This window comes from Triticum aestivum, chromosome 7A (assembly GCF_018294505.1).
Source record: "Triticum aestivum cultivar Chinese Spring chromosome 7A, IWGSC CS RefSeq v2.1, whole genome shotgun sequence".
NCBI classification, from domain to species: Eukaryota; Viridiplantae; Streptophyta; class Magnoliopsida; order Poales; family Poaceae; genus Triticum; species Triticum aestivum.
In genome coordinates, this window is record NC_057812.1 from 299,586,756 (window position 1) to 299,594,647 (window position 7,892).

Genomic DNA, 7,892 nt, shown 5'->3' on the forward strand with positions numbered 1-7,892 from the left:
TTTGAACCAAAAGTTCACAATAAGAGTGCTTTTGATGAGTTATCGATTCTATATTGTGAACCTCTTAGTCCTACTTTTTTGCATGGGTTATCCAAATATGTTGACCCTTGCTTGACATGATAATCTATGCATCCACAACTCACAAATAAATCATATGTTCCTTTGAGTTGTCCCTCCTTGGTTGTATTCTGACCCTGGTCTATCAATTGATAGTCAACAGTATGTGTGCATTCGTGTTCATCGATGCATTTTACTCTTGTGGTACATCAAGCCATTACATTTCATAATGCCTAAGAGAAAAAAACCCAACATCTCATCCATCTCTTGGATTGGGTCAAAGTAGTTGTATTCCGCGGATCAAAATGCCAATCCAGTTTTTGTTCTGCTGTGCCTTGGAGTATTACCTTCTCTATGTCAGGATTGTCATGAGAATTGCACCACCTCTTATGAATTCTTGACGCAGTGATACTTCTCACCATCATTATTCATTCATTGGTCCCTATGTTGTTGTAACCAGAATGTCGACAAATGAACTATGTTGTGTGAGCTCAGTACTCATAGCAACCCCATTGCTTGGTAGTTAATGGACAATAATCTCATTTTTAGTGTGTTGGTTACTGAACCAGCATTCTAAGATTGATCGTGCTACCTAGTCCATATTTCTAGTGCACTCCTCGATCAATGAGTTAGGATTTTGTCAACCCCTCACTCTTTTTATCATATCGTCTTGCCCTAAAAAGCAAGATTGTTCTCAAGCTTAGTAACATATCGATGGTTCATGATTTTCTGGATATCGTCATGGAAGTATCACTAGGTTGTCCCCTGGCCATTATGTTGAGTTCATGATCAAATGGTTTTCCTATAAACCACCTCTTCTCCAAGAATCTGTGTTGCATACCCCCTGAGCTAGTTGGTTAAGCTAAACAACAACTTGGATAGTTGGAAGATAAAAGCTTTGCCTAGGGATATCTTTTGTGTGTGTGTGTTGAAGAAATATGGTATCTTCATTGATTGGTCACCGTGATTAGTTGTTGGATCTATTATCTTGTCAAAACTTTGATTTGAGTGTGGGCTATCATCAAATCAAATTAGAACCAACGATGTTCGTAATGTTGTCTTACTCGTGGTTGTTTCCTTGAGCATACACCGTTATATCTCTTGGTCTAACCAATGCTATCATCATGTTCACATAGTTATGGAACTCCATTTGTATGGAAACCTCGATGAATTGTTGTCGAGCACATCGGCAACATGTTTATCTTCTCCATGATTCATGTTGAACATTAAAGCTAGTGTTGGAAACTTTCTTAAACATTATCTTCATGTTAACCCATGAAGTATAATTTATGATGAAGGAAGTGATTTCCTCTAAGTTCATGTGCATTTGGTGCAAGTTGCCGCCATGGACTTGAGAAAGTCGTTTTGCTTCATTTGGAATCATTCCAAGTCAGCCATGCATGTGGGAAGAATTCTATGGTTTTATAGGCTCGCTACCTCCATTCCATATGTATCTCCTAGCACACCAAGCTACTGATTGATTTGTTCAAGGAGAACAAGTTCCTTCTTAAGAGCTCATCTGGACTTATGTAAGGACTTCGATATCCTCGATGATTGTTCCCCACCTGAACTCGGTAGTGTTTTATTATAAGACAACTATGTGGTCATGCTTGTCTGGGACAGGGTGTTCACATGTGTGTAGCAGAACTAGCTCATGTTTTGGAGCTTACTACCATAGTCCATTTCCCAAGAATATCGCAACCTCGACTCTTCATTTGTGTTGCAAACTTTAATTTTCAGACATGCTGAGTCGGAGCGTCCTGTCACCAATCAGATCTGAATCTCGGGCAGATATGATGGTTGTAACATTTACCAAGTATTATAATTTTGGTCTTTCTAAACTGATACAGTGGAAGTTGTGGCCAACACACCTAGCCGGAAGACCTATTATTGTAGTATCTTGATTGGAAAAGTTGGTCGCTTCCTCATGAGGATTTCATATGACTAATCCTCGAAGTTATTCCTTATGGATTCTTTGTGTTCCCGAAGTCCGACCTTTACTTGATAACCATATCGATGATGCTTTTAAGCATGATCGTGGTAACTAGTACATCAAGGAGAACATTAGAAGCAGAGTGCTAAATGTCTCTCGGTCGATCATCCAGGTCTTGATCCTTGGCATTGCTAAGGACAAATCTGAGAACACGCTCCTTTGCATTTGCATCCTCCATCATTATTCATCATGGTAGTACGAGATGGCACTAGGATCTTGGCACGGATGTTGGCAAACCTTTATGAATATGGAAATGATCAAGTTCTTGAGAACACGCTCAGACACTAGGTTATATCCCCGGTATCAATTGGTTTGTACCTTCAGTTTGCCGATTGTTCCATAACCATAGTTTCTTTTCCAACTAAGTATGCCATCTCTTTCGAATTCCTCCAAACGATCGTTTGCGAATTGCCTTAGGACGGTTTGAAGAGTTTCAGTGATCTCGATATAAAAAGTAATTATTTTTGCCACTTCATGGAATACTTCTATGAATCACCTTCCCTAAGGTGCTCCATAATGCTGTCAGGGGAAACTTAATTCCTCGCTACTTTGGAACGCATTCACCATCTTAAGCGCGGAATTGTTGATCACCAAATTGAACCTCTGTTATCTCTTCCTTCCATCCCTCTCGGTGTGTGTTTTGCGTCTCAGCTCAAGAGGTGTTTCAATGTCTCATTCTGTGAGTTGATCTTTAGTTGCTCAATCTTCAAGAAGATCAAATCTTGTAGAGTTTCTTTCTATCATCATCGCGTTGGACAAAGATCACGAAAGCGAAGACATCAAGATCAATATGATGATATGAATCAACATCTTCGAGAGGGTAGTTGGATCGAGAAGATTGTGATAGTTTTGTGACCTTCTTTCCTCTTACCTAACGTCTTGAATCTCGGGACGAGATTCTTGTTTAGTGGGGGTGAGTTGTCACAGACCTAGAATTTGTTTGTAACTAGTTGCATCAGCATCCATGCATCATGTCTAAGTTTAAATGAATTTGAAATGGGGGATCTTCAAATCCTAGCATCAAATGGAATTCAACTAGGATCAGAAAAAAAATATTTTCAATGAACCCAAAATGCCCTTCTAAAAAGTTCATCATTTTTGAAGTGGGTGAAAACCTCTGCCAAAAATGGTGCACATTTTTCTAGGTCATTTATGGATTTTTGAATTAAATCATAGTGTATTTGAATTTGAGCATTTAAATGCTATAACTATTTTAAATGCTCGAATGATTCTGAAACTAAATGAGGGATGTTGGAAATAATTCAAAACGTGTCGATAAATTTATTTTAGGATTTTTGGAAATGATTTAGTATTTTTGCTAAGTCAAAACATAGAAATAAAATAGAAAACGGGAACAAAATAGAAAAGGGTAGATGACTTACCTGAGCAGCCCGCCTACCTGGCCCAGGAGAGAAACCGGCCCAGCCCAGCTCCTCCTCCCCTGTCGTCTTCCTCCTCGGACAGTAGCAGTTGCGTGGTCACCGCGCGCCCGCCAACGTCCTCTCTCCCTGCCTTCCTGGCTCCTCCTCGACATGCCCGGACGACGCCACGTGACCCCCAGAGTTGTCCAGCTCTCCCTCGAGCGCTCTCCCCCCCTCTGCTTCCTCCCTCTCATGCGCCTGAGCGCCCCTGTCACCGCCGCTCGCCACCACCGTCCCGACGATGCCTCGAGCTGTCCCTGAGCTCCGCCACCTCGCCCCCAACCCCCTCACCGAGACACGCAACCGTAAGACCCCTGAAGCGTCACCCCCGACGCCTTCCTCCTCCTCGACCGCCGGAGATCTGCCTTGTCGCCCTACTCAGCTCCGGCCTTCCCCGAGCCCGCTTCAACGCCTGCTACAACCATCGTGAGCCCCTGAGTATTTTCCCTCACCTCCCCCTCTTGCTTTCTTCCTCTAGCCGCCGCCCTACGAGCACCCAAGGCTGTCGTCCGCCATGGTCGATGTGTAGCTCACCTCCGAGCTTACCTCACCCCGCTGTGCTGCCCGACGTGCTCCTCGAGCCCCTTAGATGCCACCTAGCTTCTTGGTTCGCTTGAAAGCGAGTCGTAGCCCCGTGCCCATGCTGGCCCGAGCACCGCCACCGTTGTAGCTCTGTGTCGGTGCTGCTTCATACCATCCCAGCACCTCCCACCACCGCCAGCCGACACGCCGCAACGCCAGCTTCCCAACACGCCCAGCCACGCGAGCTCTCGTCACCGGAAATGGTCGGGCGAGGACCTCCGCCGTGTCCTGCTTACCGCCGGCGGCTAATCGTCGGTTAGTCGCCGTGGCAGTAATTAGCTTGAGGCTAATTGCTCTCCAGTGACACCGACAAGTGGGCCCAGCTCTACTAATAGTTTTTAGTAGGTTAATTAACCATGTTAGTTAACCGACTCGATGACAGGTAGGCCCCACGAGTCAGATTTGACTTTGGCCAATGCTGATGCCACCATGACGTAGTGCTGACCTCATGCTGACGCAACAATTAAATCTGGAGTTTAAAATAAATCATAAATGATTTATTATTTTCAGAAAATGCTATAAACTTATAAAAATCATAGAAAATCAACTGTAGCTCAGATGAAAATAATTTATATATGAAAAATTATCATAAAAATCCAATGAATCTATTTATGGCATTTCCATGCATGTTTGAATAACCTACATCCACTATATATGAAAATTTGAATAAATGGCATTCTAAATGTCTTATATGGAGTTTAAATTTAAACCCTTGGTTCAAATAAATTTCATTTAATCCTTTAGCAAGTTGCATTAGCTCAATCAATAGCATGTTGCCATGTCATTAACATGCATCATATTGTTGCATCGCATTGATTGTTGTTCCTTTTTTGTTTACCAGTGGTTTTCCCCTCTCGGTAGACCTTTGTTCCGACATTGTGACCGATGACACCGATGAAGAGCTATATCATCTTCAGAAGTACCAGGCAAGCAAACCCCCTTTGAGGATTCCGATACAATCCCACTCTCTCGCGCTTGCTCTCTTTTACTGCATTAGGACAACAACGATTCAACTGTTACATGTTGCGGTAGTTGAACCCATTCCTCTGCATGACCGTCTTTGCCACAGTAAATAGTTAAAACCCACTAGAATGAGTAGGAGTTGTTTGATCCATGATGTGCCTACTCATTCATGCTTGCTTGTTATGCCTGCTATGCTTAGAGTTGTGTCAGGTCTGATTCATCTGGGATGGATTGGGATGGTGAGGAACATGTCCGGCTATTGAGAGCTAAGTGTGTGAACATGATTTGGTAAAGGTGGCGATGAGAGGCCATGTAGGAGTACATGGTGGGTTGTCTCATTGAAACCATCCTCACGAACTGAGTTCTGTGTTTGTGATCCAAGACAGCTACTACCGCGCATTGGGCCCGAAACCCATGGACCCTCTCGACTTATTAGTCTCCTTGATCTCTGTCCAGGAGTTGCAACTAGTTTATGGTGTTCGTAGGATATGTGTTGGAGGTCGTGTGTAGCGCTTCCCCTAGGGGTGGGCTATGATGCGGTAGATACACCATGGCCCGGTGTACCGAGGCACCCGTTTGGTGGGCTCGGGAACATGCACACATCGTTTGGGGCCGTAGTGGAAACCTCGGCCGGACTTCCTTGCAGATGGAACCCAAATAGGAGATAAACATGGACTAGATACTTGTGTGGTTAGTCAGGTCGTGGCTGACGCCCTTGATGGGCTTCCGCTTGAAGGTTGCCGAGTACATGTCGTGTAAACGGCGATAATTGATGAGAGCGTGTGTGAAGAAGTACCAATGGTATGCATCGGTCCTAAACAAACGGTTTTTAACCCTTTCTGCGACAGCATTTGGAACCGTCGCCAAGTGAGTGTGTGTGATAGGGTGTCCTTCCCACACGACCCAGAAATCGTTAGGCATAGGCCCTCCTGGGACCCAGGCTGGGGTCGTGTGCAATCGGGTGAGGCATTGAAACCCAATCATTTCCGTAGGTATGTACATCCCACATGGTGATCCGAGAACATCATTTCCATAGGTATGTACATCCCACACGGTGAATCCCAGAAAAACATTTTCGTTCGTATGTATATCGCACATAGTCAATCCAAGGAATACGTTTCCGTTTTTATGTACATCCCACACAGTCAATCCAGGGAAAATGTTTACATTTGTATGTACATGCCACACAGTTTTATGTATACGCTTGTGTGTGAAAGGTGTAACTATCACACACGCTCTTCCTTGGTTAACTGTTTGCTTTCATTAACTACATCACACACGATTTGATGTAGAAAACTGTGTGGCATTGGGCTATCCATCACAAGCGCTTTTACTGTGAGAACTGTTTGCAAAGTTCCATGAACGTTTGTTCTCTTTTTATTTTTGCATGTAATTTATTATTCTAATTGGAAATTTTGAAATATGAAACGTGCAATTCAAATTCTCAGCACAATGGTTCAACAATGAATCCATAAACAAAATTGCCAGTACAATATGTTCAGTAATTACAGGATTAGGCAGCAATTAACTATGATGAACCACAGTATTTAAAGGCGGTAAAGGTGAAGAGACCAGTGTAAATCATTTTGACTACCGACGGTGTTGAAGAAGCGGAATGACCATAATGTGCCTTCCTGCATGCCATAGGCACGAACCACTTTTGTCCAACCCCTTGTGACGATCGCCCGCCCATCCTTCACCGCCTTCAGGAAGACTTCTAGAGCATTATCATGGTAGCATGAATTATATACTTTAACCTTAGTTTCCTCCACTCCGGTCATGTAGTTTGCAAGGTAATCATCAGTAAATAGCTTCGGAAACCACTGAAAAGAGAAAAATATCAGATACTGAGGTATAATAGAGTAACTTGTTGTGGGCAGGGGGAAAAGGCAACACATTACTAACCATCCTAAAGTTCACTATTGTCTTCAACAAAGTGTAAATAAAGAGCTTAATTCCAATCACCCGTTTCTTTTGCCTAACGATCTTTCTTAGTTTCCTCACTTTATGCTTGTTCATGAATATCTCATTGCCCCATATGCAAAAGGGATCGAAGCATGGATCAGTACCGCTCATATATGTACCTACAAGCAACCAGTAAATGTTAGAAGCTAAAATGAGATTGCACAAATGATGTAAAATACAACTACATATGTTCCTAAGTACAAGTTTTTTTTGAGATTTCAATATGAACTACATACGATGTATATAGAATTATAGATATAGTTTAGATTAGAATCTAGATTCACTCATTTTGCTCCTTATGTAGTCTATATTGGAATCTCTAAAAATACTTATATTTAGGAATAGATGGTGTATAAGACATGGGATGCAGCTAACCTCGACGGCAAACAATAGTATCGCCCATTGTAGCCCTGTGTAAGTACATGGAAAGCCAATGTTAACTACAACAGGGTTAACATCCACCAAAACTAGCAAATGGTAATAAGACGGCAGCATCTGTAGTGATATCTTCATTTCGAAGGAGTAGCACAGTAGCAAAGGGATGGATTAAAAAATGGATACAACTGTTAATTGCAACAGGCTTAACAACATCCTAATTCATGTTTTGTAAGTTTGTATCCATCGAAATACAACTCTTTAAAAATGGATACAACTGTTAATTGCAACAGGCTTAATGGCCATTGAAACCGGTACTGATAAGAATGCAATTGGCAGAGTTAAACATCATAGGGCAGGTGCTGCCAGAGCAGATAATGGCCTAGTTGTCTATAAAAAGGTAGGGAAATGAGCTAAAATGTGTTAGCATGTTTACTACAACATGCTTAATACATCGACAGTACAAAACATAGCCATTAATTGCAACTGGTATTAGTAAGATTGAACTGGTGGGTACATACTTGGTAAGTCCTGAG